This window comes from Crocuta crocuta, unplaced genomic scaffold (genome assembly GCF_008692635.1).
Source record: "Crocuta crocuta isolate KB4526 unplaced genomic scaffold, BGI_CrCroc_1.0 scaffold79, whole genome shotgun sequence".
Taxonomy (NCBI): domain Eukaryota; kingdom Metazoa; phylum Chordata; class Mammalia; order Carnivora; family Hyaenidae; genus Crocuta; species Crocuta crocuta.
In genome coordinates, this window is record NW_027533329.1 from 924,610 (window position 1) to 939,460 (window position 14,851).

The window sequence follows — 14,851 nt, forward strand, 5'->3', positions numbered from 1 at the left end:
CTGTATACCTTCAATGTATACAATTTAGACTTGTCAACTATATCACAATAAAGCTGAAAAAATTAGCCAAGGGAAGAAGCACAAAGAGTCAGAGCCCAAGAAAGATACCAAACACAGAGCACCCCTTATCATCTCTTTGTATAGTCATAGGTGCCTTACTTTCCTGTTACGATGTGTGATAAAGCATAGAGTATTGTCAAATAGGGAAATTCACCCAAATCTTAATTCCCAGAGTTTTTACTGGGGATTGATCACATTCTGCCTATCTGTAGCCCCTGAAGAGGTTTGGCTGATACATTTAGTTTCTGATGCCTCTGGAAAAAGAACTGATACTGCACAAATAAAAGCTCATGTTGTCAGATTGTCTGGTAGCCAAAGCTCCCATGCAAACAAAGATATTCCTAACAGGTGTGACGTTCCAAGGGCCTAGGCATCATCTCTCGATAGTGGAGGGCAAAATCCAGAGTTTAATTCTTCACTGCACAAATTCAAAAGGAATCAACTACCAGTACATGTTACAACTTGATTGTATCTCAAACATTTTATTGAGTGAGAATAACCAGAGAGAAAAAAGTAGATATTGTCTGATTCCATTTATATGAAGTTCAATAGGGCAAATCTAATCTATTGTGATAGAACTCAGAAAAGTGTTAATTGATGCAGCTTGAGTTTGACTGAAAGGCATATGAACACTTTCAGGGTGATTTCAATTATCTAAACCTTGGTAGGGAGAGTTGTTACACATATATAGTTACATACCTTTTGTTATATACCTTGAGGTATGTAGCTATGGTCTGTATGGAATTTTTCCTCAGTGAAAAAAATAAGCTGGATATATAATATTATTGCTAAGTATGTATGTTGTGACTACATTGAATATAGGAAAACATATTTAAAAGATCTGATTCCTAGAAACAATCCTAAGGAAATTTGTAATATTGATCTGATGCTTCTGACCATATTAAAACATGCAGTTATGAAAAATAGCGAAGACTTGATCTCATTCATTTTGACCACTTTAATAAAGACAAGGTCTTTTTCCTTTCCTATAAATTTAGTGAGGCAAAAGTAATAGTCCCATTTTTCAACCATTCCACTCCAAAGCATTAGTAAATTGGTTTATTAACATGACATATGCACACTGATTCTAAAAATTTCCTACCATGAAAAACTATTTGTGCAACAAAATTCCAGCTCTTTTTTAATGTAAGTTGTAAAAATAATTCTGAAACTCTGATCATTGTAGAGTGAGAATACCAAAGATAATATTAATTATTTTGAGAATAACTTTTATATACTAGAAAGCATACACATTGGTCCTGTGTTATTTTATATATTTAAAACATCTAAATATATGATGTTTGCATGTTTTGTTTAAATTAGATCTAGCTTTTAGAAAATTTGTTTCTTAATAAGAATCCTTTTTATACTACTAAGTTTAATTGGGATATCATTTGCTTAAATTTATTTTGAGTCATTAGGAAGGAACTCAGATATCCTGCAATACTCCACATATAATAATTATAGCAATATCTTCCAGGGTTTTTCACTAAAATGATCATCCTATCAATCACCTGTTATACATATATTCATAAAAATTATAGAGGCTTGGGGTACCTGGATGGTTAACTCAGTTGTTTAAGTGTCTGACTCTTGATTTAGGATCAGGTCATAGTCTCATGATTGTGGGATTGAGCCCCACATTGGGCTCCATGTTGAGCCAGGAGCCTGCTAAAGATTCTCTCTCTCTCTCTCTCTCTCTCTCAGTCTCTTCCACTTGCTTGTGTGTGCTCTCTCTCTCAAATTAAAAAAAAAAAATAAAGGTTTAATTTATGAATTATTCTTATGTTAAATCAATTCTGATAAATATTTATTTTGATAAATAGGAATAATTGATTTGCTAAGTTCATAATAAACATTGTAAATCAGAAGTTTGGATGAGAGTAGAGATTGGCAGACATCACATAAAGAAATGAGAGTGATAATAATGTGGAGGTATTGCCAAGTATTGACAGGGTATATAAAAAGGAAGTTTTCCTATTTATGATAACCTCCAAGCAAAACGACCAACACAGCAGAGTCCCCAAAGTAAAGAGTAACATATATTATATGAAATTATTTTACATTAATACTGGCTAAACATGGAAAACAAGAAAGTAAAAGCTGTTTAAAATAAACATACTTGTCGTACATGAGCCCTTAAAAAAGTTCCTACCTCAATTTTAAAATAATCAGGTTAAACTTTTCTATGAACTTTTATTTTCATACCTTAAACATATCTCAACTATGGGTAACTGCCAGCTTATGAATATTTATAGAACATTTCCTAGTTTCTCATGCAAGATAAACTCTGAAGAATTTCATGGACAGAGAGTTTGATTTTGCATGAGTCCCAGTTGCATATTTCCTAAAAGTGAAGAAATGTTAAATTGAAATCACAACACTGTTTGGGTCCAAAGTGAATTTGGATTATATGCCATCCAAAAAGGATTGATTGAAGTGTGGAAGTGTGCTCTTATATCATTATGTTTCTATGAAACACTTCACAATTTTTCTCTGTGAATCCTAAAAATATAATTTTTTTCTAATTTGATGAAATTTTTATTAGTAGTAAAAATTTGAGGGGATGGTGAGGAGAATCATTATCATGAGCCCTTGAAGTATGGTTCAAGTAGATGTTCCCGTCACCCGCTTAGATACATCTAGAAACAGCCTGGGGTTTTATGTAGGCAGATAGACATGGTTAAACTTTTACTATTAGTTTTTGCTAAGTTCAGAATTAGAGTTCTGTATATGCATTACACCCTATTTCTGTTCATGAAACATTACATTTTTAATATTTTCCCCTTAATTTAAAACTGAAGTGAATTTTTAAGTGATTATTCTTTTAAAGGCCTTTGTTTTTAATTTTTTTTAATGTTTATTTTATTTTATTGTTTAAAAAATATTAATGTTTTATTTATTTCTGAGAGAGAGACAGCGAGACACAGAATCTGAAGCAGGCTCCAAGCTCTGAGTTGTCAGCACAGAGCCTGATGAGGGGCTTGAACCCACGAACTGTGAGATCATGACCTGAGCTGAAGTCAGACACTTAACCAACTGAGCCACCCAGGTGCTCCAAAATGTGTATTTATTTTTGAGAGTCACAAAGCATGAGTGGGGGCGGGGCAGAGATACAGGGAGACAGAGAATATGAAGCGGGCTCCAGGCTCTGAGCCATCAGCACAGAATCTGACACAAGGCTCAAACTCAAGGAACCTGAGCCAAAGTTGGATACTTAACCAACTGAGCCACCCTGGTGCCCCTGAAAAAGGGAGTTTAGATGGGCTTGATTTTCAACATGTGTACTTATCCTGAAAGTGTACTTATCCTTTAAGTGATTATTCTAACTGAAAAGTGATGAAAGGGTACAGCAAAACCGTATCTCTTCTGATATCTGATATCTTAAGCAACCATTTTAAATAGAATAGCTAAATATACTTTGGTTGATGATATAACAAAAACATGATGGTATCCCCTCTGTTTCATAGTTGGAAAATCATGTAGTGAACACAGAGAAATTGATGTTAGGAAGGAGAATGAATAGTTCGCCTCTGGTATCAGTTAGAAAGACAAAGTGGGGGGATAGACATAAGTATGGTAGCCTGCTGAAGTTTAAATTTGATTGGTTCTTTTTCCTCTGTAGAGTAGGTGGAAGGTCATAAACTGAACAATTGTTTTAAGAAGCAGTGATTTGAGGTTTGAGTGAAGATGAGACACTAAATAGTCACATCCAATATGAGAGAGTGAGAAACTGTGCTTGCTAGATATCACTAAGGATCCACTTGAGCTTGGTTGGTTGCTATGACTTTAAGGAGAAACTAGTAAAAATTAGACCTGCCAAGCAGCACCTAGGTGGCTCAGTCAGTTGAGCATCTGACTTCAGCGCAAGTGATGATCTCATGGTTCATGACTTTGAACCTGGCATGGGGCTCAGTGCTGTCAACGTGGATCCTTCTTGGGATCCCCTTCTGTCTCTGCCCCTATCCCACTCATCTCTTTCTCAAAAATGAATAAACATAAAAAAAAAAAAATAGACCTGCAAAGCCATTGTGTTTTGCTCCATCCAGTGCAGAACTGAAAGAAGTAGATATAACCAGAGTGTAATATCAACAGAGTAACTGGGACCATGAGAAATACAAGGAGAAAAAGGCACATGCAAAAGTGGACAATGCAACATAATTAGGTAAGAAGAGGAGAAAACAATAAAACTATGAGACAAAGTAAGGATATTACATCACCCATGTGCTGCTATGGGTAAGAAATAGGGACACCATGTTGTCCTATAAATTGTGATTAAGAAATGAGTTGTGGGAACAGAGGTCCAAGGAAATTTTGGCTTGGATAGAGATAATCTTTTGAAGATCTATTATCTTCTATAGAGGTGGAGGCATTTGTGCTTTTAATGAAAAAATATAAATCTGAGTATAGGTCTATTTCCTGACTAGGCAACCAAGGGTCCCCAATTTTAGAGTAGTAGGAAAGTGCTAGATAATCATTTCTATTATAGAATCATTGAATAAATTCATTGAATAAATAGAATAAAATCATTGAATAAATCTAACATTTTCTGCAGTAGCTCGAGAATTCAGCTAATCACTAAGGTAAGCTTTGTTTACTTTTTAATGTAAATTTCGTAAAGCCTCACTAAATATTTTGTCAGCTGCATAGAGGACTTTATATATTGTCATACCCTTCAAGCTAATGCCTCTTAATTCATTCTAGTGAAAAGAAAAGTGAACTAAAGGTGAATGAAGAGAGATTTAGAATCAGGCTCAACTATTTTTCAGTGTGGAGCCAGTATCTTGTTTGTGTTTTTGTTTTTGTATTTTTTTAAGTTTATTTATTTGTGTCTGAGAGAGAGAGAGTAAGAGAGACAGAGAAAGAGAGGGAGAGAGGGAGAGGGGGAGAGAGAGAGAGAGAGAGAGAAAGTACAGGGGCAGAGAGGGAGAGAGAGAATCCCAAGCAGGCCCTACAATGTCAACATGGACCCCCAAACTTATGAACTGTGAGATTGTGACCTGAGCCGAAATAAAAGAGTTGGACACTTAACAACTGAGCCACCCAGGTGCTCCTGTTTGTATATTTTCTTATAAAGTGACTACTAGGTTCAAGACACTTGGCTAGGACCAGTTATCCCCTCGTCATGAGTACCATGCTCAGAAATATGTGCCTTGTTATATAGGTTACTGGAAATTCTCAGGTTCTGTTAGTAATATAGGTAGCTGAATCCAATTAAATTTCAATTAAGTAATTAATTGTCTTATGATAAAATAAATTAAAAATTATAAATTATGTCTTTTCAAAAGCATCAGAGATCTTATTTCCCCCCACCTTTATGGAGGTGTGATGGACAAGAAAATTTGTGCATATTTAAGGTGTACAACATGATCATTTGATATATGTACACATAGTGAAATGATTACCACAGGCAAGTTAGTTAACATATCCATCATCTCACCTAGTTATATGTGTGTGGTGAGAACACTTATGATCTACTCTCTTAGCAAATTTAAAATGTACAATACAGTTTTATTAGATTATACTCACCATGCTATACATTAGATCCCAGGAACTATATTTATCTTATAATTGAAAGTATGTATTTATCTGATATCTCTCCATTCCCCTACTAATAATCACCATTGTACTCTCCACGCTTTTTATGTGTATGACTTTTTGGATTCCACCTATAAGTGATACCATGCAGTATTTGTTTTTCTTTTTCTTGCCAAGTACGGAGTTTGAAGCCCATCAAATGAACTAAGTGAAAGGCAAAAGTTATAGACATTGTCTGTCGTCTTATGGATTTTGGTATGTAAGATTACTTGTTTCATTTTCAAAAAATGTATTATGGACTTCAGTACTAATTAAAATACTTAGTGAAATAACAGTTGACCAGATTTGAGCTCCACAAACCCACTTATATGTGGATTTTTATAGTACAGTAGTGTAAATATATTTTCTCTTCCTTATGATTCCCTTAATAGCATGTTCTTTAGCTTACTTTATTATAAGAATACAGTATATAGTACATATAGCATACAAAATATGTGTTATAACAGTATATAGTACATATAACATACAAAACATATGTTAATTGACTGTTAATGTTATCAGTAATACCTCTAGTTCACTTCCAGGCTATTGGTGGTTAAGTTTTGGAATTAAAAGTCATGTGCAGTTTATTTTTACTATGTGGGGACTGGTGCCCCTAACCTTCTCATTGTTCAAGGCTCAGCGATTTATCACTCCATAGCCCATGTGATCATTATTACGTGACTTCTGCTCTGTGACTCTTAACCTGGGGACAAGACTTGAGACTTTTTCTCATAGATTTAGACAATCTGCCAGTCTTTAGACTATTTTATATTATGTCCATCCTTATCTCACTCTGTTCTATTATTGTAATGCATAGGTTACATACATTGGTGGTGGTAGTAGTAGTAGTAGTAGTAGTAGTAGTAGTAGTAGTAGTAGTAGTAGTTTATAATTAAACATGGAGGGTGCAGTCCCAAGTTCATGTGATCTGTTACTTCTGGTTTTTTGAGTAGTAGGAAGCATCAGCTGGAAGTGGTGTGGTTCATGACTCAGTCATCATCTGTGGAAAAGATTACATTTCCTCTCATGGCTGCAGCACATAGAGATTCATTCACCCATCACATCCAGCTGCTGTTTATGACACTAACTGCTATTCTTATGTAACATTTTCTCCTCTCTTTGTCCCTCCAGCCTAGGAATTAATAGCTTTCTCTCTTTGAAATCTCTATTTCTTTTACTGTCCCTAGTTAGCTCCTTAGATTTTCTGTCACCCGTGTAACTAATTCAGTATAATAATATCCTCCCCCTGAAATGTGAGTGTCTGGTTTTCTTGCTTGAAATGGAATGATAAAAACATTCTAAGTTTCACTGACTATTGTAGACCAAAGTAAACCTATATACATTTATTTATCCATTCAATAAATATTTATTAAGTACCTTTTGGAGTTACGTACCATATAAGATTTGGGGAATATATCAGTGAGCCAAAAGTAGGCACAGTCTTTGTACTTATGAAACTCACTCTAATGAGTCAACAGATCTGTAAGAGATGATACAGAAATTCTTGGTTTGGACTGGTTGTGAACAAGATTGGGGGTAGGGAGGAGATGGCCTTTGCATATATGAGTAGATACTTGTATGTATCACTACCCAGAAAGTGATGTTGCCTGAGAACCAGGTTTTGTGGGGGAAGATATTAAGATTTGTTTTGTTTTGAAATATTGGATTTTAGGTGTCTGAAATATCAGAACAACCAAACGGAGGTACAGAGTAAGCAACTGGAATAGTAATGGAGAAAGACAACTTACCATTTGAAGCAACTGAAATTAGAAGTCCTGAAAATGAGCTTGACTTATGAGAGAGTATATACAGAGAAATAAAGATGAATTTCTAGAAATGTATATATCTGTAGACTTAAAAAGAACCCAAATTGGGAAATGAAAAATCTTTATTTTCTCCAGGACTCCCTTTAAATATTCACATGATTATATTTTTACTATTTACAAATGGATTGTTCCTCAAAATCTAAGAATGAAACAACCTTAACATTATATAACATGAAGTAATTGTTTTTAAATGTATATTATAGTTTCCCTTTATGTGCAGTTATGAAACAATTGTGTTAATAACTACTCTCCAGATGTTGGGCCTTGATGATACCTAAAATTTTAAAGATAACTTCCCCACCTAATCCTAGCCATAAACCAAAACATATGGAGGATTATGTGGAAAAGAATTTGACATATACTACTTTTTTTATCCAAATGTATTTATTTGTATTTTCCTCAGTTCCTGTATGTTCATATATATTATGTTTATGTACAGAAGCATACTTTCCCTGCATAATGAAAAATTCCTAGTAATGTCTTATAGCAAAACTGTGTCTCTTCAAACATTCACTTAAAGCTCAATTTAAAGCCCTATTTAACAAATATTTTTAGGATATTTTTCCCCAGCTTTACTGAGGTACAACTGACAAAAATTGTAGAAAGATGTGCAAATTGATGTTTTGTTATATGTATGTATTGTACTCAGGCAGATTATCTCTTCAGTTCCAATGCATTGAGACAGGTAGGCAGTTTCAGTACAATCTTCATGAATAATAAAACCAAACTATTGAGTTCTGTTAAAAGTAAAGCTACAATTTAATTTGTCATAAAGAAAATCAATCTTGTATATTACAACCAAAGCCAAACAGGTGTTATAAAAATAAAATCTATAACAATAAGTTGAATTTTGTTTTCTCCTTTTAAACTAATTGGCCAAAATATAACAAAAGGTCCATCTGTACCCTTGACCAGGCTGACTGCATCATCAGCAAAACAATTTCACTTATTTATGGATTTTCTAAGAAATTTTATTGTTTCAGTTATCGAATGTACTTGATATTTCTGTGTAATGGCTGCTAGTGACCTTATATTGGCATCTTCACCTTTGTTAAGACAGAACTACATTATTTCCCTCTTTATAATTTTATATACATTTTCTTTAAATGTTCTTATACACTTAAGATATTATCACCTTGGGGAAAATATTTAATAATATAATATATAAGTATATACAGTTATATGCATATAATGATATGTATATTTTTTATTTATTGACTTTAGTATTCTAAAGGAACTCAGTAGCATAATTTTATACTTGCTTGTTTAAAATTTGGAATCTATCATTTAAAAAACCCACAATTAATAGGTAAATGCTATTGCTGCTCCAGTGCCTAAAATATCTTTAAGCAAGAGTTTATAAAACAATAGATCTAACATTGAAAGAATCATTTAAAAAATGTAAATGGTAATAATTAAAACATAAAGTTGGATCCTGTAAAGTGAGGGAAATATGATTTCAATAAGGCAAACCTCTGCAATATATGTTCTTAGTGAGGTAATAGATTTAAGGCACAACTAAGAATTCAATTACATACTCCTATAAAAATGTGAAATTGATTCATACCAGATGTTATTTTTATCAACCTAAAAGTCAGTGGAAAAGAGTATGTGGAATCGGTATAAGAGTAGTTAACAAAGTATATGGATCAATTTGAATTCCCTCGTTTTGAGATTTTATAAGGCACAAAATGTTTTATTGGTTGATAAAGGCACTAAATCTATATCTGTCTGTATACTTACCTACTTACCTATCATCTATTTGTCATCTATGTATCATCCATCTATCCATCCATCCATCATCATCATCATCATCATTATTATTAATCTATCTATCATCTATCCTAATTATTTACCCGCCTCCCTATCTGAGAGTCTCACTGTTGGTTTTTTTTAACACTAACATGGTTTTTTCTCTCCTTCTTTAAGGATATTTCTGATTGTAGCCATTTTGTTATTATATGCTGAGAGATGTTTTGTATTTTTTTTTTGCTATTTATTATGATTTGAGTTTGTAGAACTTTGTGCATTTTTGAGGGTTTTCTTTATATCAGGATGGACAAAATTATGACCATTTTTTCTTTATATATTTCCTCTGTAGCATTTTCTCCCTCTTCTTCCAATACTTCAGTTATATTTGACCTTGCCACAATTTTCCACAAGTCTATGATGTATTTTTTATACTCTTAGCTTTTGAGACTAAATTTGGATAATCTCTATTAATCTGCTAAAATTTTTATTAATCCCATTATGTTTCTAAATTCATATATTTTATTTTCAACTCTAGAAAACACACTTAATTCCTTTTTATTTTTTAATTTTTTGCTTTTTAGTTTATTATTAAATTGGCTAACATACAGTGTGTAAAGTGTGTTCTTGGGTTTTGGGGTAGACACCTGTGATTCATCACTTACATACAACACCCAGTGCTCATTCAACAAGTGCCCTCCTCACTGCCCATCATTGATTCCCTTTTAAAAATTTTGTATTTTTTTTTTTATTTCCTAAAATACATTAATCATATTTCTATCTAAAAATTGGTCTCAGGGCGCCTAAGTAGCTCAGTCAGTTGAGCATCCAACTGTTGATTTCAACTCAGGTCACGATCACAGAATCAAGGGATCAAGTCCCATGTTGGGCTCCATGCTGAGTGTAGAGCCTGCTTGAGATTCTCTCTCTCTCTCTCTCTCTCTCTCTCTTTCTCTCCATCTGCCCCTCTCCCCTGCTCATATGAGCTCTAAAAAATAAAAGTAGATCGGGGCACCTGGGTGGCTTAGTCGGTTAAGCGTCCGACTTTCGCTTAGGTCACGATCTCGAGGTTCATGGGTTCGAGCCCTGCGTCGGGCTCTGTGCTGACTGCCAGCTCAGAGCCTGGAGCCTATTTCAGTCTGTGACTCCCTCTCTCTCTAACCCTCCCCTGTTCACGCTGTCTCTCTCTCTCTCCTAGAAATAAATTTGAAAAGGAAAATAAAAGTAGATCTTAAAAAAAACAACAGCTGGTAAATACAAATAAAATCTTATATCTAAACACATTTTTTGGACAGCTATTGATAATTTTTCTTCTAGACTTTTGATCCTTTTAAAAATAATTCCAGCAATGTTTTATTGAATGCTAGAGATTCATTTTATAACAAAATGTTAGATGCCACAGATGAAATTATCCTCCTCTAGAAAGGGCTTAGACTTTCCTCTTTCAGGAAAGGACCAACTGTGAGCTGAACTCTAAATCCAGTCAAATGCTGAGCTGAAGGTGCAGTCTGGTAAAACTCCGTTACTTCCATTTGTCCAATTTTTTAAAGATATGGTCCTCCTGAGCTTTCACATCAGGGCCTTTGTTGTATTTTCCCCTGTTGGGTCTATATCTTTCCCATCACAAGACTGTAGAAAATTCTGTTCTCCACTTCAGAGATTTTTCTTAGATTTTTTTCATTTTGTGGCATATGCATTGGGATTTGTCAAATATCTTTATGTGAGATCACCCATATGTGTATGTGAGGTATCTGAAGTTTCAGCTAGACCGCAGTAGCTGCACCTGATAGAAATTTGATCCTTTCTTTAGCTCACAGCCACAGTCCTTGTCCTGGCATACTTTGTATTCTCTGCCTCTTGCTCAGCCACAGAAGAATACTCCAGGGTAAAAGCAACTGCAGACAATGAGCTTTCACTTTCATGTTTCTCTCTTTTCCAGAAACTTAGCCTGTCTGGTCTTCCCTGTTTCTGCAGATCTCTGATGCTTTTAAGTAAATTGTGTCTTTGTTTTATTTGATTTTTATAGTTGATATCTATGTGAACATCTATCTGTTCCAAATTATTCCATTCTAACCATAAGCAAAAATGCCTCTTAGATTTAAGATTTGTTTGAATACACAAATTATGTGAAGCTAGAATATTGGATTTTGAATCTTGAATTTACCCATTACTTTCTATATGACCAAGAAAACTATTTAATCCCCTGTCATTTCAATTCCTAGTGGTGCGAGGGAAAACAAATCTACCTACTAATAGGTTTGTTATAAAGATTAGTTAATGCATAGATAGTGATTGAAATAGTGACTGGCTTATTTTAAGTTCTCTAATATATTAGTACTTATTATTCTTATTGCTTTTATTTTTGTTGTTTAAAATAATGCAGTTAACATATATCCATGGCTACTTTAGTGTAATAAAATTCAGAAGGCTAATCCAGTTCTACAAATATTTATTAAACAGGTTCCATGTACAAAGCCCAGGATTTGTACTGGGCTATGCACTGTGGTTGTCAAAATGAAAGCAAATATTATCTCAGAAAGTATACGCATTAGCATTATACTTAGGTAAAGAACAGTAAATTCAATCAGAAGAGAAAAAACAGGGGCGCCTGGGTGGCTTAGTCGGTTAAGCGTCCGACTTTCGCTTAGGTCATGATCTCGCGGTTCGTGGGTTCGAGTCCCGCGTTGGGCTCTGTGCAGACTGCCAGCTCAGAGCCTGGAGCTTGTTTCAGTCTGTGACTCCCTCTCTCTCTCCGACCCTCCCCTACTCACGCTGTCTCTCTCTCTCTCTCTCTCTCTCTCTCCTAGAAATAAATAAAATATTTAAAAAAAAAAAGAAGAGAAAAAACAAAGATAAATTTAGAGACAGAGCAGAGCAAACTGCCCCTCCCCACCAGATGCTAGATTAATGTATTGGCAGCTCAGAAAATAAGTACAAATAGTCCTACCTGCTTAAGTCACTTAAAGTACTCCCCCTAATAAGTTCCACTTGTGTAGAATACAAGTTCTAATTACCAAAATGCTGCCCCTAAGCACAAACTAGGTTCCTGAAATATCTTTGGAACTGGCTCATTGACTACACTGAATGTGCTGTGTTAAGAACTGATAGAGAAGCTGCCAGGGAAGAGCTTGGCTGTAAAGCAAATTGCATTAAAAAAAAAAAAAAGTTTTATAAGTGTTTATTGAGTTCCAACCTGTTTAAGAGTTTCTTTCTTAATTGTCTTCATCTAAATGCAAGTCTCATTAAAGTGCATGTGAATATTCAGCATTTTTAAAGCAATGATTTTCCTATCCTTCTTTGATTGTATCCTTACAGAATTTACATTCTGAATGTGGCTACTGTCCACTTAAATTTCGTTGACTATATTTAGACTATTATTTGTGATCAATTAAATGATTTTCTTCTTCTGATGAACTACAGACCTGAAGAATTTATTGATTGGTTTTAAAAGGGAGAAGATAAGTACAAGGAGACAAAAATTTGAAATCTTTGTGATACTTTTAAAATATTATTTTAACTCATTGTATTGAAAATCATTTATTCAGCACCTACTCAATGCTAGAGATATTAGAAAAGAATAACTAAATCAGTGTTAGTCAATTATTTTTTTTTAAGTTTATGTATTTTGACAGAGAGGTTGAAAGAGAGGTCACACATGTGGGGGAGGGGCAGAAGGAAAAGGAGAGAGAATCCCCAGCAGGCTCCATGCTGTCAGTGCAGAGCCTGATGCAGGGCTCAATCCTACGAACCATGAGATCATGAAGTCAAGATATGGACCCTTAACCAACTGAGCCACTCAGGTTCCCTGACTACCTCATCTGTTTTCATATGGTTTTATTTTTACAAGTGGTTATGAATTAAATTAAATCCCATAAAATACATCACTGTAATTTACACTATGTGATAGGAAATAAATACAAGTGTAATATTAAGCTCTGCGACGTACCGAACACTTCAAAAATTGAGATACCTACAATAAGAGAAAGATAATATTATAATTACATATATTATTTATTCTCAACCTTGGTGTATTTCTCATGGTAAGATATATTTTTCTCTATGCCATTTTTTGGTTTTCTGTATCATTGCTAATAGAATATGCAAAAATATGCAGTGTTATTTAACTATGTATATATACTTTTGATGAGTAGTAGGAACTAGCTAGATATTTAGAAAACTTAGGTAGCCATTGACACTTTCAGGGTTGTAGTTTGGAAAATTTTCCTGGGATGAGAACAGAGAAACAGAGAGATTAAGGAGCCAAACACTCCTGGTCTTATGTTACTTCCTACCTAAGATCTGCAAACTCATCATTTGCCAACTGCATAAAATCTCCTGATAGCTTTTAATGTTCTTTGTAATTCTGTTTTGTCCTATGCAGTGAAGTGTTTCGACACTTGTGTTCCCCATCCAAAATTCTCCATTCTTTTTAGTCTCACATACATGATACACTCCTTCTCTGCCCTTAATTCCTCTGATTCCCAGTTCTGGGATAGGCTTCTCTCCAGTATATTCAGTGTACTCTGCTGGGCTTCTAAGATTTGGGGGGATACTGATCTTCCATGTGGGAAGTAGGGAAGAAATTTGGGGGAAATATATAAAAAACTCAGTGATTTTTTAGGAATACTTGGGCTCCAGAGTCTTTACTATCATGTCAGCCCAAGTAGCTTTCTCTCTCTCTCCATTCACATTTCCATTCGTGTTGTATAATTTTTAGGGCAAGAATGGCTTATAATGTTTAGTACAATATTGAACACATAATAGACATATTATAGCTGGTTAATTGGAATCTTTACTTTTTTGGAAAAACTGCTTAAGTGCATTTCAGATGATAATTACTTTTATTGCCTATTTGTTATTCAAATGTATTTTTACTTATATCATACTATGGTGATTTTTATAGAATGTGTTTTTTTGTTTGTTTTTTTACAGATTTTTAGTTGTAAAAAATATTACATTTAGGGTGACTATTTCTGGATCTCTTTGCTGGAATCATAGGATTTCCTACCGTGCTCAAATTTCCCCTTTATCCACATTCAGTTATTTGTGGGCATGATAGGATAATTTCACATGTACTTATAGATAAGCCCTATCAAAATTTGGCATTTTTTCTAATTTTCAGATTTTGCATTTCCTGTTAAAAATTTGCATTTCAAAACACCAGTATTATTAATGTCTGTTGTTAAATTGACTTTTAAATTTTAAATACTGACTTAAACTTTAACCTATAAAAATAATTTTTTGTCCTATCCAGTAAGTGAAAGCAATAAAAGCCTATTAAGTTTCCCTTTAGTAATTTAAAATGGCTATTTAAAATAAGAAAATTGGCGTGCCTGGGTGGCTCAGTCAGTTGGTCAGCCGACTTCGGCTCAGGTCGTGATCTCGTGGTTCGTGAGTTCGAGCCCTGTGTCAGGCTCTGTGCTGACAGCTCAGAGCCTGGAGCCTGTTTCGGATTCTGTGTCTCCCTCTCTCTGCTCTTCCCCTTCGTATGCTCTGTCTCTCTGTCTCTCAAAAATAAATAGACATTAAAAAATTTAAAAAAAGAGAGAAAATTGCTACCTCAGTAACTCTATCAAACTCTCTGTCCATGAAATTCTTCAGAGTTTATCTTGCATGAGAAACTAGGAAATGTTCTA